We start from the raw sequence: 27380 nt of genomic DNA, 5'->3' as shown, positions 1-27380 counted from the left end.
CGGGTTGGCGGACAGGTGAATGTTCTGGGTGCTTTGGACAGCAACTGAATTTCAGCCGAATGAGAGAACATTTTCCCTCCTGTCTTACATCCAGTGCAGGGCCATTTAAAAATGGTTCTTCTCTCAAACTTGTGGCCCTTACACTAGTCCACACACAAGGACATCTCACCAGTAACTTACACAGACTAATGTTGCACACTGTTTTTAAACCCTTTTTCTTGTACATTTATGGTGGGTGTAACGGACATGACTAGAGGTGGATTTCTGTTGAGATGAAGAATAGCCAGCCCAGTGCTCTCCCAGTTTGGAATTTCTCTGACAATTCACAGCATACACATTACATAGGCTGTCAAAGGCTTTGGCATCTGCTCCATTGTGGTAGAAAGTGTCAGAGACAAGCCCAGATTCACTGGCTCTGGAAGTCAGTGCATGGGGAGGCATGGTGGCTCAGTGATTAGCCCTAGCGCCAGGGTTCAATTCCGACCTCAGGCAACATTCTCCCATAGTCTGTGGGTTTCCAGCAGGTGCTCCGGCTTCCCTCCGCAGTTGAAAGATGTGTAGGTTAGATGGGTTAGCCCATAGCATTCAGGGTGTGCAGGCTAGGTGGGTTAGCCATAGGAAATGCAGGGTTATGGGGATAGGTCTGGGTGGGATGACCTTCCAAGGGTCGGTGCAGACTTGGTCGGGCTGAATGGCCTGTTTGCTCACTGTGGGGATTCTATGATCTATTCTGATTGACCCAGGCACTTCAATGCTCAAGATCTGTGGAAAGAAATCAGAATTATTGTTTCGGGTCAGAGTTTAAAGGCCAAATGGATGGGGTTTACCACTTCACCCCTCACTCGACCTGAAACGTTAACTCCGATTTCTCTCCACAGATGCCGCCAAATCTGCTGAGCTTTTCCAGCAATTTTGGATTTTGTTCCTGATTTACAGCATCCACAATTCTTGCAGTTTTTATTCAATATTTAAGATTATAGTCTCCACCACCACAAGGGGGCACATCCTACTTCCCCATGCAAGACAAGCCCAGAGAAGCAGGTATGCTGACTGGCCTTCCTGGAGACAATTGGTCAAGTTCTGGAGGCAGGAGAGATTAGGTGCAATGAAATGGAGGCTCTTTATTGGAGGGAGTGTGAGGGCATTGGCTGAGGATGTGCCTCTGTAGGTAATGGAGTGCCTAAGCAGAACAGACCATCCAAAGTCTACAGACAGATCACCAGAACATGTGTAAATTTCTCACCAAATAGCATGGGGATCCCGACTGCTGATAAAATAGGATAGGAAGCCCTTAAGTAGCCACTTAAGAGTTTTAATCAGGACAAGGCGGTAGACAGGCTGGATACCTGACCCTATTCTGCTGCTTGTAAAATACAGCGGAGTTTGGGAGCTGATGGACCTGCCTATCTCAACATATCCCACACTATTTTATGTACCTCCTCAAGCCCCCTTACCCCTCATACGCTAACCAGCCAACGTCAGCGTGTGCAAGCATCCGAATGATATTTTCTTATTGACCTTGGGGTCCAAAGCGATATTCACGATAATGTTACTGGACTAATAATCCAGTGGTCAAGACTAAAATTCCATAAATGTAAGTTGAAATCTCACCAGACAGTAGCATTTTAATTAAATAAATCTAGATCAAAATGCTGGATCTCAGTCGCATTTTCTGTGAAGCAATGAGATTGTTGCAAAAACCCATTTAGGTTCACTGCTGCCCATGACAGAAGGGCATCTGCATTCCTCATAACCGTTGACTGATGCATTGCCTGGGACTTTTCCCACTGGCGTATTAGAGGTTGACAGGCGCCCTTATGGAAGTTTATAAAATGATGAGGGTTACAGATAGAGTTAATGGTAGCTGTCTTTTTTCTAGGATGGAAGATTTCAAGACTTGGGGTCACATTTTTAAAGGAGAAAGATTTAAAAAAGACATGGGAACAACTTTTTTTTTAACGCAGAGGGTGGTTTACATGTGGAATCAACTTCTTGAGGAAGTGTTGGATGTGGGTACAGTTACAACGTTTAAAGGACATTTGGATAATTACATGAACAGGAAAGGTTTGGAGGGATATTGGACAAGGTGCAGGTGGGTGGGAGGGGCTAGTTTAGTTTGGGATTATGTTCAGCACACACTGGTTGGGCTGAAGGGTCTGTTTCCATGCTGTATTACTCTATGCGATATTTCAAAACCACAGCACTGTGGCTGACCCTCAACTTATTTCTGAAAACCAGGAAGAAAAACAAGTTGCTGGAAAAGCTCAGCAGGTCTGGCAGCTCCTGTGAAGACAAAAATCAGAGCTAACGTTCTAGGTCTGGTGACCCTTCCCCTGATATGGTCGTACTCTCAATTCCTTTCAAACCACCGAAACGAGCAGGGAAGTTTGAAAATTTCTCTCCAAGTTCCAGGTCATCCTCGTGTGGACATATATTACCATTCGTTCACCGAAACTAGTCAAAATCCTGGAGCCCCCCCATCTACATGAACTGCAGCAGTTCAAGAGCGTGGCTCAGCAGCACCTTCTGAAAGTATTAGGAATCAATAATAAAACACCTCATCTGAAATGCACACAACCCATAACCCACAACCAAATTTAAAAGAAAAACCAAACATTGACATACTGTGATTCAGCTTTGGAATCATCAACCATTATTTTGTATAAATTTGCAGATACATTACAAGCAATAGACTGTTGACACTAAAACCAAACAAGCTGTGCAGTCACGTACCATATATCCATTTGGAAATAGCTATTTGATAGTCATATGCCAGATTACACCACCTTTTCTAAGGATGTTTACCACTGCTTATGAGCATTGGCATCCTCTGATATTCAAAAGCTTTCAATATCTTTAAATCCCTCAAGTACTTAATTCCTTATAAAACAATAGTTAAAAATTACCTCTGAGCCATCAAGCAACTTGTGAATTTACAAATGCCATTCCCATTATAATAATTGCTGAAGAAATCAGCCAAGCAGTAATGATAATACTCAAGAGTTCTGTCAATAAATGGGTATTACAACTGTACAAATTGATCTTTTTCAAATTCTCTCAAAACACTTGCAGAAACAGAGTTTGCCAAGAGCCAGGGAACAGAAGTAGACTGGGCTCAGGGAGCTATTCTCCCAGCTCAGTCTTATACAGAGAAATCACAAACCCTATAAAAGGCAGGAAGAGATAACCTTGGGGTCATTCCCAAGAAAGTGGATAACTATCAAGAACTTGATAAGTTGCCAAAGACTTTCTAGTGGGTGTATTGATGAAAAGGGTAATTTTGGAATATCATCTGTGTCTTTTCCTGGGGAGACTGATACAAGATATTTATTCAATTCTCCTGCCATCTCCTGGTTCTGCATTATTATTTTCCCCAGCATCATTCTCACAGGGACTTTGGTTCACTTTGGCATCTTTCTCTTCCTTTTTTGGTATTTAAAGAAGTTTTTGCTGTCTGTCTTGATATTTATGCTCAAAAGTTTATTTTTTTTTAGGTTGTACTTTGTTGGTTTTTAAAACTTGCCCAATCCTCTGGCTTACCACTAATATTGTACCTTTTTTCCTATCAATTTGATGTTAGCTTCATAACCCATGGTTAACCACAGTTGGTTCATCCAAGCCCTAGACTAACTCTCTCTCATTATGGAATACATTTGCTGTGAACTATCAAGTATTTTCTTAAACGTAATTTTTCAGCTGTCTTTGCTGTTAAAATCCACTCTAGCTAGCTCAGCACTCATTCCTTTGTAATTACCCTTATTTAACTTAGTACAGTTGTAAACACATATATTCCTCTCTCCCAAACTGAAAGCCAATGTTATGGTCACTGTTTTCAGAGAGTGCTTTCACTCTGACATCACCTATTAAAAAAAAACTAAGTTCATTACACATTGCCAGATCTAAAATAGTCTGGTCTTTGTAGAGATCCACAATGTATGGTAACGGGGCAAAAACATTAAGTGCTAGATGACATTGAAGTGCGTCTCCCAGCATTTTCTGTTTTTGCTTCCATTCTCCAGCATTATTATGGGAAACTATTCTGGATACATGTGTCTACCTCTGCCAATTTGATTATCCCAATCCACAAGATGATAAAAGTCACCCCTTATTAATCTCCTGCCTTTTTTTAAAGAAGCCCTTCTGATGTCCTGTTTTTCCCCTCAGTCTGACTGAATAGACACTGTTAGGGGGCCCACAGACTAGTCCGCCTAGTGCTGCCTTCTCCTTGTCATTTTTCTTAAAGTTTCACCCATATGGATTCTACATATTCCAATCAAAAGATGATTTCTTGCCATTGTACTTATTCTATCCCATATTAAGAAAGTTATCCCACCACTCTTTCCTTCATGCCCATATTTTTCAAAAGTCACACACCCCAGATTATTTAATTCCCCTCAAATTATGGTTAGTTCAGGATTCAGTTTAAAGTACGCCATGATATTTTTTTAATGTCAAATATAAGTCATCGCCAATAAAAGGGCTTTCTTGAAGTTTTTACAGCAAATTATTTTGTTTCAAACAGTAGAATCTTATGGCTTTTTTTAAAACAAGCAATACAAGGTACTTTGTATCTCTTGGTCTTATTCATGAAGTTATTGGCCTGTACTGAGATCATAACATTAAATTCATCATTCTATTTAGCAAATGATTAACAGAGACTTCTAGTAAACTCAGTGAAACGGAAACTGAAACATTCTTATTTGCATACAGAGTGGAAATGCTTACGACAAAAATAAAAGAACAACTTTCTTTCCCTTTCTAGCCAAGTTGCGAACTGTTCCAATTGAATATTTCTCTTTGGTAGCATTTAAAAGATCAGCACCTACAACAGGTTTCGCTTTAGACACTATTAAATAATCATCATATTCAGATGGTGAGGCAAAGCTTGGAGGAGGGTAGCTGAATTAAAAGATGGAGATATTTCATATGCAGCAGCCCATCATTTTTAGACTTTACGTGAGCAGAACGTCTTCGGGAAACTCCATGTGATTCTTATGATTCTGAGATTTCAAAGGGCACTGATGCAAAAGTAATTAGAAAAATATTCAGACAGTTAGAAATGTTAATGGTTTCCCTCCTTTCGCCAACATAGAATACTGTCCAGTCAATCTTCTAGTCCAGCTTATTGTCAAAGCCCCCATGGTAAGAACTTCCAGTATCTTGCCAAAGTGACCGTTAAGTGGACAAATGATCCATTCTTCAGCACAAGACAGCAGTTGTGGCAGAAAATAGGAAAGGAAAGCACGTCAAGAGGGAAAAGGAAATTAATAAATAACAGCAGACCTGCAGGGTGGGAGGTCAGTTGGCTGGTTTGTGGTACATATAGAGTGATGCCAACAGTGTAGGTTCAGTTCCCACAAAGACTGTCAGGTTATGAAGAAGGACTCTCTTTTGGGGTGGCACAGTGGCTCAGTGGTTAGCACTGCTGCCTCACAGCACCTGGGGCCCGGGTTCAATTCCACCCTTGGGTGACTGTGTGGGGTTTGCACATTCTCCCAGTGTCTGTGAGAGTTTCCTCGGGTGCTCCGGTTTCCTCCCATAGTCCAAAGGTGCGCAGGCTAGGTGGATTGGCCATGTTAAATTGCCTATAGCACCCAAGGGTGTTTAGGTTGGGCGGTTAGACATGGGGAAAACGCAGGGGTAGGGGAATGGGTCAGGGTGCGATGCCCTCAGGAGGGGAGGTGTGGACTAGTTGGGCTGAATGGCCTATTTCCACACTGAAGGGATTCTATGATAAATTGTCCATACCATCTAGGGTGGGAAATGCAAAATAGGGTAGGGGGTGGGTCTGGGTGGAATGCTCTTTGGAGGGGCGGTGTGGACTCAATGGGCCAAACTGAATCCTTACGCTGTAGAAACAGGCTATTATTCTATGGAAATCTTTGAACAGAGTGACACAATCCTTTCACGTTGGTGGGGTGGTGAAGTAGGATTCCTGTGCCAGCGCTCATCTACTCCATCTCGTTCTTTTCCTCTCTCTCTTCCCATATCGTTTCTCCTCTTTCTTTTTACCACCCACCCTCAAGCGGCATTGGCAATGTCAGGGTGAAAGCCTGGCCTCAGCGCAGATTCAGACTCTCGGCCTGGAATGAAGCCTAGTCGCGTCTGGGTTAGAGAGACTGCTCTTCTGAACTCTTATTTCTCTTAGTTCTTTTAATTTATTGGACTTCTTGTTTTTATTTATTTATATAACCTTTCTCCCCCTAAGAAATTGCACTCCAGAATCTGCACCTTGGTACCTAAGTTGGCGCCATAAGTGACAACTTGTAAAGTTTTCACTGCACTTGTTTGAGGATATGTGATAATAAAACCAATTCAATTCAAAATAACAGACAGAGAGACAGTCACTCCAATAAGAAGGCAGAGAAATAGAGACTGAGATAAAGACAGATATGGGTCCATCAACTTGCCAGCTTTCTGGAGAAAAATCCTGCTAATCACGTCTCCCTCCCCATTAGACCTCTGTACAACAAACCAACGAGTGCCCTGCCCTCGCTCTATGGTAAGTTTACTACCCTGGAGTACTTAACCAATTTCCTTTGATAGCAGTGATGAATTGTGTTTAAAAATAAAGTTGTCTTTGTCATGAGATGGAAGGACTGCTAAATGGCATTAAATACTTTAATCATAAAGTGAAAGAATTGCAAGTACCCGAAGTCTGTAACCAAGTGCTGGGCATTCAAATCACGCACTTAAACAGAGAGGGCACAGTAACATTTCAGATCCAAACTCTGACCAAAGAAGACATGCAAGCCCCTTTACACCAGCAGACAAGTGAAGTGGAACTAGAGAAGAAATTTAAAGGCCATTTGGCAACTGTGCCAAATTCTAATCTTAAAAAGGAGAAATGCTCTTGAGGTTTACAGCTTTAGCAGATTTTTTTTCTCAAAAAGCAGGAATCTGCTGATCAGCAAGATATCTTCCTAAACTGCTTTGACAGTTTGAGATGTAAGTGAATAAAAATAGATCCGTCTGACAAAACGTACATGGTGTGGCAATGTAAAGAGCTACAGCATGGCCCATATTCATACTAGAGAGCTACCGAATGTCCAAAAGAAGAGAGGGATACTGTTAAAACATGTACCAAGCCTAAAGGGGAAAAGCCAGTGTCAAATTAGAAAGTCAAGTCAAAGTGATTGATCTCAGGGTGACTACAATTATGCTATAGGGCAAGGATCCACTTTGAATTTATTTGGCTTCCCCTGTATCAGGAAGAGTTCACACTGATTAAGGTTTTGCGCCCCACTCCTACTTTCACTTTTCCCTCACTTCAGTTTTTTTCCCCACCCCCACCCCCATAGCCATCTGACTGAGCTGCAGGTTTAAGAAGTTGCAAGGAGTCAGCCTTAACTCAATGCTGCAGACTAGAACGCATAATCCAGATTAACATTGAAATGAGGCAGAGCATCAGAGGCCCCAATCATTGGCAGGAACATTAAACTGCCCTGTCAGCTGGGAATAAACTTAAATAAACTTACTTTTCAAAGTGGGACAGAAAATAAATGCATTGATTGCAATGTTGGGCCATCCTAAGGTTGTGAAAGTTGCTTTGTTCATGCAGATGTTTTCTTTCTGGTAAGAATGAGAAAGCTTTGAAAATGGGGCCTACAGTAATGGCAGATATAATTAAAATTCTGTGTGAAATCTTGAGATCTTGAAGTTAGCAGTGACATTCAGAGAGATGGGGCATGATGATGGACAGACAGAAGATGGAAATAAAGAAAATTAGTCTCACAAATTTGGGATATTTTGCTTTAAAACACAATAAAAGTCAAGAGACCAGTGATGAACCAAATCCTGAAATAATGTACATCTTTTGTAATTGAATTGAAGGCACTTTATTACAATGTTTGCCTATTGCAGAACTTCTCATTGAGTGACAGGAACTAACTGAGCTCTCACACAATAACACATATACCCACTATCAGCTTTTTTGCATTATTCTAAAAACAAAACAAAAGTAAAAAACTGGAAGCTACTTCGTAACTGATCGAATCTCATCTCTTATTTTATGCATCATGACTTCTGCATTCTTCAGGAAGATTCGCTGTACTAATTGTCCATGAATCCCCAATTTATAGTGAAGCATCTGAATGACCTACCTTCAATACAATGGAACCAGAAGTAAACCAATGTACAAACAGGAGCACGCAAATTCCAGTTCAGCTCCGCAAAACTAACAAAATAAATCCATTAGTACTCACAGACGAAGAAAGAAAAGCAGATTCATGTTTATCTAATGTCTTTCATGAACACAGAATATCCTAAAGTGATTATAGATAATTAAGGACTTTATGAAGTACAGTCACCATTGGTGGAGGCTTCACAGTAACATTTTCACTCCTGATCCAGAAGTGCTCAATTTGTGTCCCACTCCAGGACTTGGAGGATATGGAATAGCAGTTTGTAATGTAGCCAAAAAGACTGATGACTAATCTGCAAATCGTTCTGAAACGCCTATTGTTGACAGCAAGAGAGTCTCTGCATCAAGCATGTATGACTAGGAGTAGCAATAACCTTAGGTGACAGAATCTCCAACCAGAGCTAGCCTAACTATGGAAGTAGATGGGAGCATGTTCTTTGCCTCATACACCACTAGGTGAAAGAAGAGGAAGTTTTGAAAAAAATTGCCCTAATATAGGCATTGCAACAGCCAATGTTGAATATACCACACATCAGATAATGACCAGATCATGTAGCTTTGAAAATGTAGAGTGGGAGATAAGTATTGTACTGGACACTGAAATAACTCCCCAGCTCTTTTTCAAAATAATTGGCGTGGAGCCTTTTACACACCCTGAGGAGGGTTGGACAGAGCCTTTAGTTTAACACCTTGTCTGAAAGATGGCACCTGCACTTGCACAATGAAACTGAGGGTCTAGCTGTAGTCTCCAGCACGGCACTGCGGTGATAGGCTTGCCTGGAGCAACACTTGATTCCACAACCTTCTGACTCAAACAGCCAGAGTGTTGCTGACGGAAACACAATCGATATGGAAGGGCAGAAACTGAATGCATGATATAAACAAAGGAAACTGGTATATGGAAAGGACATTCACGTTATGCTGTAAGATTTCAATAATTATTCTCGGGTAGAGCAAATTTAGTCAAACACTCGATTCTTTTCAAAAGATTATTTCCGATTTAACGGACCACCGCTAAGAATTCCTCTCTCCATTTAAATAATTTCATTTTGTTTTTCTGCATCTCATTAATGATAAGTGCACTGCAGACATTAATTACGTTAAACCAAGCAGGATGCAGCCTTCCTAAATGCTCTTTGATCAAAACATATTAAATTAAGTGAAAAAAAACATGAACAGCACTGAGGAACAAAAGACTGAGGGAGCCAAGGCAATAGGGACAAAGAGCAGAATTTCATATCATTAGAGCTGCTTATATAACCTTGCCAAGTTGTACCTTTACCCGAGCCTGTTGGATGGTCCAACATAGCTGGATGTTTGCTTGGGAAACGAAACTGTATTTTGTAATAAATTGATATATTTCTGAATGACAAGATTGAAATCGGTGGAAAAGAAGTGCTACGAAAGAATTACAAATTCAGTAGGAGTAGAGAATTACCATTACTGGCAATGAGCAAAATCGTTTTAAAATAATTTCATTGAGCTCGGATAAGTTAGTTAATTTTAAATGATGTGGGATTTTCAGAAGCGAGATAATGAGAGTTCAGAGCCAGCATGTTCCTGTAACTGAGAAAGGCAAGGCCAGGAACAGGGGTCATTGGGCACCTAGAGATACTGAGGAGCTGTAGGCCCGAAACGTTAGCTTTTGTGCTCCTAAATTGCTGCTCGGCCTGCTGTGTTCATTCAGCTCCACACTTTTATCTCTAGAGATACTGAGGCTCTGGTTAAGACAAAGGAGGCATAGGTCATATATAGATAGCTGGGATTGAGTGAATCCTTGGAGGGGTATGGGGCTGGAGGAGTATACTTAAGAGGGGAAAAAAGGAGGGCAAAAAATAAAGACAGCTTTGACAGATAAGGTAAAGGAGAATCCAAAGATATTCTACAAGTGTATTAAAGGCGAGTAACCAGGGAGAGATTAGGGCCCCCTGTAGATAATTTCGTGGATCGATGTGTGGAGTACTTCATGCAATTCTGGTCACCCTGCTTTAGGGAAGATGTTATTAAACTGGAAAGGGCGCAAAAATAATTTACAAGGGTTACGAGACAGGAGGCTTTGATTATAATGAGGCGCTGGATAGGTTGGGGCATCATTCCCTGAATGTAGGAAGGGTGTGAGTCACCTTAGAGATTTATGAAATCACAAGGGGCATAGATAAGGTGAATAGCAATGGTCTTTTTCCCAAGGTAGGGAAATCCAAAACTAGAGGGTATAGGTTTAAGGTGAGAGGGGAAAGATTGAAAACGTACCAGAGGGACAAATTTTTCACACAGAGGGTGGTGTATATATATGGAACGAGCTGCCAGAGGACGTGCTAGAAGCAGGTACGATTATAGTATTTAAAAGCCATTCGGAAAGGTACATGGATAGAAAAGGTTTAGAGGGATATGGGCCAAATTGTGGGCATATGGGGCTAGTTCAGTTTAGGAAACCTGATCAGCTTGGATGAATTGAGTTGAAGGGCCTGCTTCCATGCAGTATGGGTCTAAGAAGAACAGTCAGGAAGCTCAGACATTTCTGACAGCGGCAAAATGACCAGGTTTTGAGCAATGATATACTTCGTCTTTACATGGCTTTCCATGAGTTGCAAAACTTCAGTAGCTGCCTGTAACAGAATGCAGAGAGAAAGAGAGGTGACATACCTTATCTGTAGTGGTGGTACCAGTGTACTTCAGATTAATGAATGAAAGAATTAATTTTAAAAAAGATTGTTCTTTATTACACGTTTCATGATCTCCGCATGTCCAAAAGTACACTTTCTGAGCCTTTATGGGTCAAAACGCATCATGAGATGTTGGAATATTGGTTTACTTCTCAGTCTCGGAATTAATTGGTTTTAGCCATGGTTTTGGGAAATCAAGAGAACCCAGCCCAGTAATTCTGCTGTGTAGCATGTGTTCTCGGATGCGTGATGGGTCATATCTGGGCTCAACGCTGATCTTCTTCAGAGAGAGAAACAACCCAAGAACCCTCATATATTCACGTACAAAGAATTACATCGGTCCAACTTACCAAAGGATTGAAGATCCCATAACAAGAGTAATTTCAGAGATATGCTTTGGTTGAACGAATTCTAATACGGTCAAACATAATGGTGGGTTCCGTGGTCTAAGACCACATAAACAAGACAGGATTCACGTTGTCACCTTATCTCCCCCTTAAGTTCAACATGGGCCTCATGGTTATTCCTCAACACCTCTAGCACTTTCCCACTCAATCCTCTTGATTCATATCAAAATTCTCTTCCTGGATTCTAGTCAATGGTGTTACGTTCACCATCTTTGCTCCCAGTTTATAATGGTATCTTTTCACCTCATTTCGATTGGCACGCAAGCTGGGAAAGTGAAATCTACAACCAAAAATACCACAAGAATTTCATTCAAATCACCTTCCCACAGAACAACAGAATCAGATCAGATTTGGGAGTGGCAGAACTGAGATATCAGATGTTTGGACCGTAAATACAGGTAAATAGTTACTGACTCAACAACATCCACACTTCACAGACATTTGATACAACAGTCAGGCATTTGTATCATAGAACCAAAACATATCTGTTTCAGTCACCAACTAGAATGCCTTTTGGCACAATGGTATCATCTCAGAAGCTGCAGGTTCAAGTTCCAACTCAAAACTTTTTAGCCACGGAAGATCAGTCATAATGCAATTCGGCCCATCCAGTCCATACCAACCCTCCAAAGAGCATCCCACCCAGACCCACCTGTTGCCCTTTCCCTGCATTTCCCACCCTAGACACTATGGGCAATTTAGCATAATCAATCCACCGTAACCTGCACATCCTTGTGGGAGGAAACCCATGCACACACAGGGAGAACGTGCAAACTTGACACAGACAGTCGCCCGAGGCTGGAATCAAACGCAGGCCTGCAGTGCTGTGATGCAGCAGGGCTAACCCACTGTCCGCAGGTTACAGGGAAAAACAGAGGAGGTGGAGTTTAAATGTATATTAAATATCATCTATGCTTTTGTTATGAAACGCTTTTGAAAATGGCATTTCTTTTTCATTGGTGACAGTGTTGCAATAGTTTCATATTTAATAATTTTGTAAATTTGTGTTTGAATAACTCGAGGGATATCTAAATTGCCATATTTTTCTTGGAAAAGTTGAATGAAAAGACACATTGTGGGACTTTTTGTTTAAAACAAGACATTTTTTGGAAACCATGAAATTCTAAATAATTGCCTGTTCTAATTGCTTGAATTCACTTTAGGGAAAACATTTCTTAGGGACTAGGCTTTATGGCTGTTTTGCTGAAACAGTGTTTTGAAGGCTTGGAGATGGTTTGCAATTTGTATTTGGAAAGAAGCTTTCTGAGAGAGGCTTCCCAACATAGTTCTCCTGTTTTTGGAAAAATCCATGTTGTAAGACCAGTCAGAAACTAGATTGTCCTGTTGATGAGCATCTGGAAGAATCCTCAAATCTTGTGGCTTCCTGATCAAGCTGTGTTTGCAAAGATCCTAGAGGCATCGATATCGAGGACTCCCATTTGAACATGACAGGACACCACTCTAACAGCCATCTGAACACTCCACACTTGATCATTTGTCGCCAAGAACTGAATCCTATTTTCCAAAATCGTCTTTTCTCACAAAAGCAAACCCCTGTTAAGAGAAATCCGCTTTTCTGGATTGTGCATTGAGGTTAATGATCTAGACTTGAGCGCACAGGACAATGGCAAAAATTTGCAAGTGACACAAAACTTGAACATCTGTGAACTCAGAAAAAGCTGGTGGTAAAATTCAGAAAGGACAAAAACAGGATGACAAAGTGCACAGACCTCTGGCAGATGAAATTTAATGCCAAGACGTATGAAATGATTAATTTTGGTTGGAAGAATGAGAAGTGCCAATTCAAAACAAAAAGGTACAATACTAAAGGTGGTGGAGGAACAAAGCAATGTATGTGTTTACATAAGATAACAAAGTGTGAAGCTGGATGAACACAGCAGGCCAAGTAGCATCTTAGGAGCACAAAAGCTGACGTTTTGGGCCTAGACCCTTTGTCAGAGAGGTGTTTACATATGTAAGTTATCGTAGATAGCAGAACAGACTGAGAGATAAGTTAAAGCATACTGGCTCCCAGGCTTTACGAATAAGGGCATGGAGTACAAAAACAAGAAAAACTTGTGATGAGCTTGAGGGAGGGGTTTGATCATTATCTGAAGGGGAAATGATTTGTAGTGTTTCGAGGTGAAGGCAGGGAGTGGAATGAGGTGGTTTGTTCTTGCCAAGAACTAGCACGGACATAGTGAGCCAGATGGCCTCGTTCTTTTGGTGTAATCATTCTAAGATTCTGTTTAGTTCCTCCAGACTCCTGACCCCTACAATGATTGTGCGTAATTCCCCTTCTGAATAAAACTGACTCACAATGGAGTTCTTTCAGGCAGCATGAAGTCAAAAATCTCACAACAAAGGGAGCCACAAGTCTTCCTTGTATGGTCCAAATTTTGTGATTAGCATCAGAAAAGCTCAGATTGATAGTAATCACAGGGGAAAAAAAAATAGACACATCCGCCAGTGTCTTTTCAGGCTAGGCTTCTGATGCTGTCCATTCATTAGGGCCTTTATCAATGCAAACCAGGAAGACCTTGCACAACGCAGGAGACTAAGTGCAGGAAGTGGGGAATGCCCAAGTGTAATGTCCCAGAGTTGCTCACCGTGTTAGTAATTAATGGGTGGATATGGAATTGTGCAAGCGGGCAGAATGAGTGAGTCAAGTGGGCAAGAAGGTCATGTACCAACTTCATAGATCGATGGTAGGCATGGAGCAGTAGAGCAATGGGGTCAGGTATGATGTGCTTAGCAGGGGAGGAGAAAGTAGGAAGCGATGATAGAGTACCAGTTGGGTAGCAGGGTGGTGAGGTCATGTTAGGTGGGGAGGATTGGGCAGTCAGTTGTTGGAGGTGCACCCATCCTGGCAAGTGGGCAGTAATCATCACACTCCTGGCTTGTAGATGATAGATAGGTTTTGGGGATTCAGGAGTTGAGTTGCTCACCACAGTATTCCAGGGCTTGTAGCCATTGTGTTTATGTAACAAATCCGGTTGAGTTTCTGGTCAATGGGAACCTCCAGGAAGCCGATATTGGGAGAATGCAGTGATGGTAACACCACTGAATGTTAGGAGTGGTAATTAGATTGTTTCTTACTGGAGATGGCCATTGCCTGGCATTTGTGGGATAGGAATATCATCCAAAGCCTGGATATTGTCCAGGTCTTGTTGCACGTGAGCATGGACTGCTTCAGTATCTGAGGGGTCACTAATGTTGCTGAACATCGCGCAATCATCGGTGAACATCCCCACTTCTGACCTTATGCTGGAGGGATGGTCATGGTTGAAGCAGCTGAAGGTGGTTAAGCTGAGGACACTACCCTGAGGAACCCCTGAAGAGATGACTGACCTCCAACATCCCACGGTCATTTTCCTATGTGCCAGGTATGACTCCAACTCCAGAAGTGTTTGCCCCTAGATGCCCATGAGTTCCAGTTTTGCTTGGGCTCCTCAATGCCACACTCAGCTGAATGCAGGATGTGGTAGGTTTTTTACCTTGTTACTGAGGAGGATTTGTAGGTGTGGTCGGGTTCAAGAAATATTGCTAGGCAGGAATGAGGAACTAATAGAAGTAAAACAGATCTGGTTAATCCCCTGCTTGACAAAGAGGAACTTTGCATCCCCTCAACAAAAGAATCTAGATCAAGTTTCGTAAGGTGCACCCTAAAACAGCCAATCTTAAAAAGAGATTTTATTTCCCCTGTCTATGTTTCAATTCCCTCTATTCTGAAAAGAGTTGAATACTGCTAGGATATGATGCACAGGTACTTGACCCAGATAGCCAAGTATGGCATGTGAATCCAGACACTGCACAGCAATTGACTCAGTAAAATCATCAACACCAAATCATTTGTCAAATTCCGAGCTCTCATGGTTCAGAGGTTGACAGAAGGACATGGATAACAGGAATCTAAGTAACTTTCCCTTCAGTTGTCAGGGACAATAGGCCAATCAAGGCAGAGTTATAAATATTGCAAACATTTTTGTTCATTAAGTGGCCTTTCTCCACACAAAGGCCTGGTCTTGGAGACAGGGAGAATTATTGCCAACCACAAAGCAGCAGCTGGCAGATTGTGTCAATGTACCTTCACTATATCTACTGTACTCACTCTGGGAGGCTTTGATCAAGCAGTGAAAAAGGGAGGGTGACATACGAACAACGTAGGGGCATTAGACCATTTACCCTCGATCCTGTTCAGCCATTCAATAAAGTCGTGGCTGAGATGGGTGTGTTTTGAATCCTGTAACTCCATGATAGCCCGAAATACTCTTGTCCAACAAGTATCTATTTGCCTCTGCCTTAAAAATTATTCAATGACACCCCACCCTCACTGCCTTCTAAAAAGTTAGAGAAATCCAAAAGATTCTTGGAAAGAACTCTCACTCTGTCAAGAATTAGCAACGCCCAATTTCGAAAACTGCACCCTACTTCTGAACTGACCCACAAGAGGAAATCTCCTTCCTATCCATATTGTCAAGATCATTCCAGATCTTGTACACTTCAATCAAATTATCCATCAGTCCTTTAAACTCCAGCGAAAAATGGGCCCTGTCTGTTCAAACCTTCCTCATTAGACAACCCAGCCATTCCATGCATCCATCTAATAAACCCCTTCTGAACTACTTCCAACACATTTACATCGTACATTATATACAGAGGCCAAAACTACACCCAGTATTTGAGATGCGGTCTCACCAATGCCTCATAATGAAACTTAACATCCTTGCTGTTATATTCAATACCTCTCATAACAAAGGATGCCAAGTGGCTTGGAGGGAAACTAGTCGTTAGTGGTGTTCAAAGGTATCTGTTGCCCTGGTCCTTCTTGCTGGTAAAGTTCACAGGTTTGAAAGGTATTGAATGAGGGGTGATAGTGAGTGACAACAAGGCATCTTGTAGATGGTACACACTGCTGCCACTGTGCATCAAATGGTGAAGGGATTGAATGTTAAAGATGGTGATGGCTGCATATGAAGCAGGCTCATTTAATCTGGATGGAGTTTAAGCTTCTTGGAACCACAGCTATCCAGACAAGTGGGGAGTCTTCCATCATGCCCTTACTTGTGGCTTGTAGATGGTGGACAGGCTTTGGGGAGGCAGGTGATGAGGTACTTGTTGCAGGATTCCTAGCTTCTGACTTGCTTTCGCAGCTGCCGTATTTACATGGCCAGGTTTCAGGTCAATGCTAACGCTCAGGATGTTTGATAATGGGAAACTCAGCAACAGAAATACCATTGAAGATCAAGGGGCCTTGTTTAGATTCTCTCTTGATGGAAATGGTCATTATCCAGCACTTAGGTGATGCATATGATAGTTTCACTTGTCAGCCAAAACCTGGATAGTGTGCTGGTCTTGAGACAAGGTGTAGAGCTGGCTGAACACAGCAGGCCAAGCAGCCTGGAAGCTTGGAGCAGGAAAGCTTTGGGCCTAGACCCTTAGTGTCCGGGTCTTGCTGTCTATGGACATAGGTTGTTTCATTATCCGAGGGGCTATGAACGTTGCTAATTGCGAATCAGTGAACATCCCAACTTTTAACCCTACGATGGATGCTGGGAATATATACCTATATTTAAGGGCTACCTGAGGAAGCTGAAACAGATGGTATTATTCAGATACTTAACTGAAATGAGCAGGATTGAGTTCTTGAAACTGTTTTCAACAGTGGCCTTAGTTAACTACTGAAGCCAAAAGTTTAATGCTTATTGCAAGCAACTTGCTGTTTTTCATGACTTTGAACACAGCTAAGAAAGGCAAAAAAAAAGGGTTTTAATCACTACTGAGAAAAAAAAAAGGCTTGCATCATGGTTGGGGGGTTGGGGGCAGTGGGTACGAGGGACCTATGCAACGATTGTCGAGAAATCCATCGGGTTTTCTCGCAATCTGTTTTTTCTAGACTCAGAAGTCAGTGAGTCAAAAAAGTATTGCAGAGGCTGCAGTCTCTGTTCTAAAAGTCCTGTTTCTTAGACGAAGACTCCGCAAATCTTAAATGGATTTTCCAAATGCTGGTATGTGTGTCTCCCTGGTGTAACCTTAAGTAATGAACTGTGATGAATTCTCAGCAGCTCGAGTCTAAAGTTGATTGAAATCAGAACGGGATATTTATCATCAAATGGAGGCTATCAGCAAGTCAGCTGCTACAACAGTAAGTTTCAGTCTACACGCAAGAAGTCATTTTATTTTATCCTTTGTTTCCAGATTTTGGGTCATAGGAATTGCTTTTACCCCTATGGATACTTGTTTTCAAAAACCCATCACCTCTTTAGAGACTTGCATTGTTTTCACATCGTGAAAGCACGTCTTTGTGGGATTATGGGGATATAATTTACTCCTGGACTGTAGTTTAGGTTCATGAGCAGTCGTGACTTCCTTACAGAATAAGTTTCGCCCACAATAAGCAGATCTTTTATGAGTTCATGAAAGAAATCTGGACAGCATTTCTTTTATTCAGGGGAGCAGTACAAAAATAAAAAATGGCACTGGAAGTTTTGGTAATCGAATCAACAGTTACACTGATGGTTTGACCAGTGAAACAAGTGGGATTTCATCAACAGTGCATTGCTCCCTTCACAGTCATAACATAAAGGGAAGGTCATTGCTAATGCAACTGAAGATGCTTGAGTCAAGGACACAACTCTGAGGAACTGTAGAGGACTAACCTGAAATAAAAGGTCTCACATTAAAGTGTGGATTTGAACTTTGTTTAAATACATTTGTCTAATGCAGTGTATCATAAATCCCCAGAGCATTAGTCAAGGATTCTGGATTGCTGATCCAGTGAGATAACCACCTCATCACGACCTCTGCCTATGCATCACCTGAAAGCAGTTGGGTGTATTGGTAGGTCTGCAAAACAGTTCAATAATCTAATAAAAACTTGCTTGAAAATCTCAACAGAGCCAGCAGCTTCTGGGAACAGAAAACAGAGATCACATTTTGGTGACCCTTCTTCAGAACCCTTTCAACGACCTAACAAGGTCAGCAAAAGTCCAAGAATGTTTTCAGATTAACAACAGATAACTGGCTCACAGAGTGCAGAATCATAGTAGAAGGTGTGGGATGAGGTATATGTGGTCCATGTGTTTGCATATTTTTATAATAGTATGCAATTTTACAAGTGCTGACAGCTTACTGCACCTCACAAACAATGTTGTTTTGAGCTGTTCTGAATTAGTCTCATCTAACATGATTTTGCTTAGAGATAGTGGGAACTGCAGATGCTGGAGAATCCAAGATAACAAAGTGTGGGGTTGGATGAACACAGCAGGCCAAGCAGCATCTTAGGAGCATAAAAGCTGATGTTTATGGCATAGACCCTTCATCAGAAAAAAAACATGATTTTGCTGTCACTTCTTAGAGTGTCCTCCACGTGAAAATGCAACTTCAACGCTACTTCCACTGACCCTGAAGCGGTTCAACAAGGTAGCTCACACCTAGCTAGTCAAGGGCAACTCAAAATGGGCAATAAATGCTGGTCCAGTCACCAACACCCACGTACCATGAGTGGACTTTAAAAAAATTGCCACGGCAGATAGGTTAGAAACTGGTATACTGGTGAAGCTGGTGTCAATTAGGTTCTGTCTTGCTGGCTCTCTCATTACCTGCCACAAGCTTAGTCTGATAACTCTATCTTCAAGACTCACCAACTCACTCTTATCTATCAGACTAGCCTTGGTGATGGACGCAAGTCCCTCATTCAGCGTACTCTGTGCCTTTGTCACCCTCGGAGTTGATTTCCAAGTGGTATTGAACATAGACAGGCAATGTCTCATCAGCTGAATGTGGGTGGCAACTGGTAATCGGCAGGAATCTCCTGCCCATGCTGGATGCAATGCCATTGGAACTCATGTCAACACAAACTAGTCAAACGAGTTTTCAGCTATTTATCACATAGGGGGCACATCCAAAGATGACAACATACGTGAAGGAAGTATTAGCTGAAAGTTTAATTCCGAGAATTTACCTATGTAGATTGTAGCCTGTGCAGTCTGTCAGACAGTTTTTCCAATTTTGGCCTAAGTTCCAGGATGTGAATAATCAGAAACTGATGGTGCTGAGCGAGCTGTGTTCAATTGGTACCTCTAACGTTGGCTGGCCCATCTGATTTCCTTTTTCATGATAGGTTTGATATCACTGAATTGCTGGCTGGGCAATCTCAAAACAGCAGTCATGAATCAACCGTGGTGCTGTAGGTCTGCAGTCACATATGGATTTCATTTCTTAAAGATGAATGAATCAGCTCACTTTTTTAACCTATGTAGCTATGTTGTGTTTTATGCCTGGGGCATGCGGGACTTGAACTGACCAAGAGATACAGACATACCTCTGTGCCACAAGTACCCTTAGCTCATTTTTGTTTTGAAATGGCACTCACTGTTACAAAACTTACATTACAATCCCAAACTTGTTTAACCAATTGAACTGGAATTCCTGATAGTCATGGTTCGACTTGAACCTCTCTCTCTGGATTACTGTCTTAGTAAATACAGTGAGACAATCACTACCGAACTATTTTCTGGTACATTGCATGTCACATGATCTCAAAGGTTGCACACAGTATTTTCCGTTCCATATTTGAGCTCTGAGCTGCAGATTAGACCTTGCTTTACATGAACTTCAGAGCATAAATGGGCCTCAGTTTTTATAGTCACATCTGAAAGACAAAATCTCCAACAGGACAGTACTACTTCAGTGCTGCAATGGAGCATCAGCTTAAACCTCGAGGCTTTGGTGAAGTCTTGAACCAACAACCTTCAGGTTCAGAGACAGTAAGAACTGCAGATGCTGCAGTCAGAGACAATACAGTGTGGAGCTGGAGGTACACAGCAGGCCAGGCAGCAGAGGAGCAGGGAAGTGGATGTTTCGGGATGGAGGAGTGAGCTCAGAAACAATTTTTCATTTTTTTAAAATCATTTCCGAGCTCCGGCCTCACGCCCGATTTCTGAAGAAGGGTCGCAACCCGAAACGTCAATCTTCCAGTTCAGAGGTGAAAGTGCTACAAACTGAGCCACAGCTGCAGCTGTTGTCATGTTGGAAACACTAACAACCAATTTGCATACATCAAGGTCCCGCAGTTGCATCGAGATAACCAACCAGAAAAGCGCTCTCAGTCACATCAATTGAAAGATGTTTATAACCCGAAAATGCAAAGAACTCACCACTTCTTTGAAATAGTGGCCGAGGGATGTTTTACATGCCCTAGAGTGGGCTAACGTGGCCTCAGTTTAAGGACTCCTTGTCCTTTACAGAACAGTATTTGAATCTCAGTTATGTACCACGGACGATTAAGCATTTTCTCGGTATTGCATTGAAGTACACCACGTAGCAAAGTTAACAGCATTCTTAATTGTCCAGAAGGCCTGAATGAGAATCGTAAAATTGCAATTCAATTTAGAAGGAAGGAATAAATCAATCTGACGGTACAGATCAACGGCATGCAAGTCTTCAAAAAAAAGGGCCCCATGAATTGCATTCTATACGAAAACACCTCAATGACAAAATTAATCAATTTAATAAAAGGTTACCACAGTACAACACAGCCAAAGTTTAATGGCAACATGCTTTAACAGATAAATCCACAGGTCACTAACAAGCTGGCTGCTGGTGAATGCCTTTGATTTGTCTGACAAACAAACAACTTTCAAACGATGTGTTCAAATGTTCAGTAATTACTCTTTGTAGAGCTCTTGGAAATCTCTGCACAGTTTCATCAGTGTGGCTCATGGAAGTCTGATGGTCACACCATACCTTATGGATCATCAATCCCAGGGATCCCAAGTCTGTACTAGGATTGATGATCCCGTGATCAGGATGCAGCCAACGTGTCTCAAATGACACTCAACAAGAAAACTAATAATCTTGCTCCTGGACATGAAATGTTTTTTTTTTAAAAAGATTAGATTGCCTACAGTGTGGAAACAGGCCCTTTGGCCCAACAAGTCCACACCGCCCCTTGAAGCATCCCACCCAGACCCATCCCCCCTATAACCCAAACACACATGAACACTGCGGGCAATTTAGCATGGCCAATCCACCTAGCCTGCACATCTTTGGACTGTGGGAGGGAACCGGAGTACCCGGAGGAAACCCATGCAGACACGGGGAGAATGTGCAAACTCCACACAGACAGTCGCCAGAGGCTGGAATTGAGCCTGGGTCCCTGGTGCTGTGAGGCTGCAGTGCTAACCACTGAGCCACCGTGCTGCCGCAATATTGGATCATGTTGATTAGGTGATTGACTCTGCCTGTGGCACCCCTATTGTTTAACCTATAAACACTTACTTTACAAGCTCACTTATGAAAAATGGCCACTCGTGCCTGTGAGGTGAAGGAGATATGCCATACGTGCAGAATGATAGCACAGGAAGTTTGTACTCTCAAGAGAAGAAATGGAAAGTTACTGCTTGTTGTCCACTGTGAGTCTCAATGGAAGCATCATAGAACAATTAGATAGTTAAGCCAAAAATTATTTAAATTAAGCAACCGAACAATCACCAGGAGGAAGATTTCTGCTCAGGCAGCCAGGATTTAGACATTAAAACACAGCAGATGGCATTTTCTCTCCTTTACCTGTGGCCCTGTCTGCAATGAGTGCCCAGTCCCAGCAGTGGGGAGTGTTGTATCACCTCTTCATCTGCACTGGTTCCTTACTGAATGAGGTACCATGGTAAAACAGCAGAAAAGCAAGCCTTTACTTGCAAGATTCATCAACTGCTACATGTTGGGGTCTATTTAATAAAACACATTTGCGAAGCACTTTAATATTTTGCAGAATACATCATTCTGACTGACTACTCTTCATGCTGTACCGAGTCTGGTCACACACCATCAATTTACTTGTTCCACGAATGTTATCCAAAGTTCAATTTAGAAAAACATATCTTGAGCTAATTTTAAAAGTGTTTAATTCCAGCAAAAGAAAATCTGGTATCTGGTAAATCAATAGTTTTACAATTCAGGTAGATCTCTAGCTAACATCCAACGGATAGAGTTTTTAGAAAACCTTTTTATTATCAGCTCCCTCCTGTTAGGACACTTCAAACAAATTATCACAATCTGGTCATACAGCTTCTGAAGCAAGTCAGGGATGCAGAAAGAAATTATTCAAATGAGGTAGTTTAGTTTCCACACGCTTTTGACTGTAACTGTTTTTCCAATGTTTGGCTCCATTATGATGCTGAGATTAGCTGGATGTTTCTATCTAAATATTAAACAGCGTCTTGGTGCTCCTTGTCAATTAACAGCTTGTACTGGACACGGTGTGCTAAACAAAACTGTTGGGCACACAGAACAGAAAGAACGCAATGCAAGCAAAAACAGCTTTGAGCAAAGCCTGCAAGACCCAAGCTCAGGCAGATCTTAACCAGGAAGCAAGACCTCATGGAGTTAATAGCTGGAGTCCCTCCACACATCACTCGCAACATGTAGGGTAGTCCATATATTTTCCTAAAACAGACTTCAAATGACTCCACTGCAACATTGTGGCAAATATAATTCAGACTGTCTAAGGCTGCATTCTATGATGGCCCTGCCTAGAGACAAGGTCTTGGCTCATTTTCTGCTAAATGATACATCCTGAACTGTTTCTCTCAAGTAAACTTGTCAGAAATGATTTGCTATCGCCTTCCACACTTCAGGGAGGGAAGAAGAACCCAGCTGCCATGGCCAGGAATCCTCAATTGCCTGGTGGCCAAGCCACCAACTCCAGGGAGCATGCCAGCTCCTGACAATAGCACGAGAACTGCTGCCAGCCAACTGTAACCTGTGCTGAGGCATCTGACCGTCCAGAACTGGAGGCTGCACCTGATAGCTAGCCAATCACAGCTTACCATCAGGCAGCCATACCTGACTCCCTCGATGTCGAGAACCTTCTGCTGGTTTATCTTTGAAAAAGCCTGATTGGGTGTTGCCAGAGGCCAATAGTGGGAAGTATCTGAATGATGTACAAACGACATGACCTGTTCTCCAGATACCAGGGCTGATGATCACTAGGTCCAGAAAGCTGGAGGAAAGGGCTGATTATGAACCAGGTTAGACTCAACTGGGACTGGCTGGATGCCACTCCAGTGATTCATTCATTTAATTAACATTTAATTAAATTTGGAGCGTGGAACACTGTGGTTTTGTGTCCCTTGAGTAACAGGCAGGGGAAGGGAGCATTCCAACTCAAAGGAATTTAGTGAAGACAGGATCATTCGTGCGCTCTCTCTGTGTCACCTAAACTCATTCAGTTCAACAACCTGTGCTGGTTATATTCCCTTGCTACATTATTCTATTCACAGATTTTCTCTTTCCATCCAGTTCCACACACTAGCCACACAGCACAGGGGTCATGTCACTGGGTCTTCTGATTTGAAACTTCAGAGTTATGCTCTGGGACCAAAGTTCAAATCCCACCATGGAATTTAACACTAATTCAATTCATCAGTTCAAAGCTCATTTCAGTAATGGGATCATTAAATTACCATTGATTGTCGTCCTTACTTGATCTGACCTACTCGAGACACAAGGACAGCCTTCTCTCTGATAAAGTCCTAGCAAGTCACCCAGTTTAAGGGCAATTAGGAACAGGCAAAAAAATGCTGGCCCTGTCAGTGACGCCCAGTTCCCACGAAAGTATAAATAAATATGACACAGAGTTAACTGGCCCCAAATTTAAGACAGAAATAGACTTTATTCCACATCTATGTGGTGCAATGTAGTACTGTATCAGCGTGTACAGACATTCACTTGTCAATCTCCTTCAAGGAAAAGCAAAACATATTCTCATAGCAACATAGAAAAAATAAGAGGAAAAGGACAAGCAAGGAGTTCTGAGAGGCCTATCTTAAATATAGATAGTGTTTACAGAATGTCACTGTCTCAACCTGGGAGCAGGATGCTTAGGATCCACTGTCTCTGCCAGGAATGGCAGACGAGCAAAGGCAAAATTGAAACAAATGATGGCACTTACTGTTAAAACCATAACCTGCTGAAACAGACTCATACAGCAGAAACAGACCCTTGGGTCCAGCTCATCCATGCCAACCAGATATCCCAATCTGACCTCGTCCCATTTGTCAGCATTTGGCCCATATCCCTCTCAAACCTTCCTATTCATGTACCCATCCAGATGCCTTTTAAATGTTGTAATTCTAACAGCCTCCACCACTTCCTCTGGCAGTTCATTCCATACACGCACCACCATCTGCATGAAAATGTTGTCCCTCAGGTTCCTTCTAAATCTTTTCCCTCTCTCACCTTAAACCTATGCCTGCTGGTTTTGGGCTCCCCCTTACCCCAGGGAAAAGATCTTGGCTCTTCACCCTATTAATACCCTTCATGATTTCATAAACCTCTAAGTTCACCGCTCAGCCTCTGACACTCCAGGGAAAAATACTGAACTCTGGACAGCAACAAGACTTTATAAATTACCCCAAAAATTACTATAATCCCAGGCCTCAACCATAACTGTATTAGTCAAACTTATTTTTATTTTGGTGCACTGTGTTTTGTTAAGCTCAGTCACTGAAGTGAGGGACGTCGATGCCATGGAATTTAAAGTCTTTAACTCAAGTGTGATGACTATATACTCTCCGCTCAGGTGCAGAGTTTGATACAGATTAGCACTCCCTGCCTGAGGCAGTATATACCTTCTTCTTTCAAGTGTAGCAAGGGTTAAAAACAAAATAAAATGCATTTACACTACTTCATTCTAGTCCAGAAACTAAAATCTTGCATATCATAAAATATTGCTTTAATCACAGCCTGAAAAGTAAAACTCCCTGACACCAGCATGAACATTATGGCGGAGCTGGCTTGTTGTTAGAATTAAAATGGCAACGAGAATCTGAATATTCATAGGTTCTGACCACCAAATGCCACTGTGGGTTAAATCAAGACTGCCTAAACAAATTATATCGGATCTCTTTACAGACGAGAGGGATTCACAGTGTCCAAAGGGAAAAGGAACAGTGTTGAACTACTGGACCACCCAGTCCCCAGTGTCAGTGTAATATGTGTGGCAAAGATTCAGCTGTAATAGCAGACAAAATGAGAGACACTCATGCTAGCATTTCACTGCCATTTGCGGTCTGCGACGAGATCTCCTTTTTTTCCAGCGAGTCTCCTTGCTCAGCAAAGATTGGAACAACTCAACATTCCAGCAACTGATGAACACTTCAACCAAGCCCTTATTCTCTGAAGAATTTCTGAAGGAATAGGGATGTTAACAAAAATAAAAGGCATCCCAAACAAAAGAGAAATCTGTTTGGAAATGCTCCATGTTTGCTTGCTTTTCAGAACACGTTTCGCTTTTTGGACATCTGGATATTTCAGTAGCATTTACTGAAAATAAACCAGGAAGTTTGGGAGGAAATTGTAAAGAGAGCTGACTGCTGATAAGATCAAGTATCTTCAAAGCTTTTCAAAATACTGGACTTTGAAACTCACCAAGCCCCAACATTCCAGACACTCACTCATCCACTAACTGGTTGCTGGATTTCACCACAGATGCCATGAAGCCCTGCCTCTCACCACTTTTAAAAAGCTATTCTTTTAAAACAAACACAAATGCACAATTTACAGAACAGCACAACTCCACTGCAAAAGCAAAAGACTGGATGCAACAGTGCTAGCACTCTCTTTGGAGTGGTGTAGGATACGTGCAAAATGTAACACCAACAGGCACAAAATGTTGTATAAAGCACTCAAAATCCTCCCACCTGTGCTCCCACACTCAGTATCATTCATCCCTCTACTGAATTAGCAAGGTCTTCTTGGGGTATACCCACTTGCTTCAATCAGCACTCCCCACCCCCAGCATTTCACCCACGTGCTGAGATTTTTTTTTAAATACTTCATCGGAGCAGGGCCCGAAGGGTGGCTGGGGAGAGGGCTTAATTATTTAATCTTATGGCCGAACCTAAAACAACGAGCATGGTTTCAATGAAGGGTGAATCGCTACAGGATCTACAGACAGCTGAAAAAATGTGCACAGCTCAAGCGAGGGAATTTCTGACCAGGAACTAAAATTTTAAAAAATGAAGTTCAAAAACCAGTTAAACAGTAAGGAGGGCAGCAGATTAAAACAGCTTGAGGGTGGGGATGTTGTCGTTAGGAGTCAGTAAAGTTATAGAGTCGTAGAGAACAGAGACAGACCCTTCAGACCAACTCATCCATGCTGACCAGGTTTCCTCAACTGACCTAGTCACATTTGCCAGCATTTGGTTCATACCCTTCTAAACCTTTCCGATACACGTATTCAGCCAAAAGCCTTTTAAATGTTGTAATTGTACTAGTCTCCGGCACTTCCTCTGGCAGCTCTTTCCATACATGCACCACCTTCTGCATGAAAAATGATGTCCCTTAGGTCCCTTTTAAATCTTTGTGCTCTCACTTTAAACCTATGCCCTCTTGTTTTGGGCTACAACCCCTGCCCCTCACCCTAGGACAAAGACCTTGGCTATTCCCTTTATCTACACTCCTCGTGATTTTATAAACCTCTAAAGTCAGCCCTCAGCCTTTGATGCTCCAGGGAAAAAAGTTCCAGCCTATCTAGTCTCTCTCTGTATCACTCAAATTCTCCAGTCCCAGTAATGACCTTTTGAATCTTTTTTGCACCTTTCCTGTTGAATGATATCCTTCCTATAGCAGGGCAAACAGATTTGTACACAGTACTCCAAATGTGGCCTTTCCAATGTCTTGTATGGCAATAATGTGATGTCCTCAAAATTCTGACCAATGGAGGCAAGTGTGCCAAACACCACCTTCACCACCGTGGACACCTGTGATGCCACTTTCAAGGAACCATGTACTTGCACCCCTTGGTCTCTTTGTTCAACAACACTCCCCAGGATACGACCATTAATTCTGCAAGTCCTGCCCTGGTTTGCCTTGCCTAAATGCAATACCTCGCAGTTGTCTGCATTAAACTCCATCTGCCATGCCTTGGCCCATTGGCCCAGTTGATCAAGATCCGCTACTCTTAGATATCCTTCATCGCCGTCCAATACACCTCCAATTTTGGTGACATGCACAAACTTACTAACCATGCCTCCCAGGTTCTCGCCCAAATCTGTGCATCCAGTACTAATCATAGACACATACACACACCCACATGAACAAGCACATACTAATGGAGACACACAAAGTAATCATGCACGCAGAGTTTCAGAAGCTAACATCCGT

General features: G+C 42.1%; 1 protein-coding gene across 3 annotated transcripts in view; it reads right to left on the bottom strand.

Annotated features, from left to right (window-relative positions):
* The window catches only part of ptprja (protein tyrosine phosphatase receptor type Ja), a 157668-nt gene that overhangs the window by 108997 nt on the left and 21291 nt on the right, over positions 1-27380 (bottom strand). The gene's annotated exons all lie outside the window — the stretch shown is intronic.

This window comes from Stegostoma tigrinum, chromosome 17 (genome assembly GCF_030684315.1).
Source record: "Stegostoma tigrinum isolate sSteTig4 chromosome 17, sSteTig4.hap1, whole genome shotgun sequence".
In the NCBI taxonomy this organism is placed as follows: domain Eukaryota; kingdom Metazoa; phylum Chordata; class Chondrichthyes; order Orectolobiformes; family Stegostomatidae; genus Stegostoma; species Stegostoma tigrinum.
The sequence above is the reverse complement of the archived record's forward strand: the minus strand, read 5'-3'. Positions and strand labels throughout refer to the sequence as shown.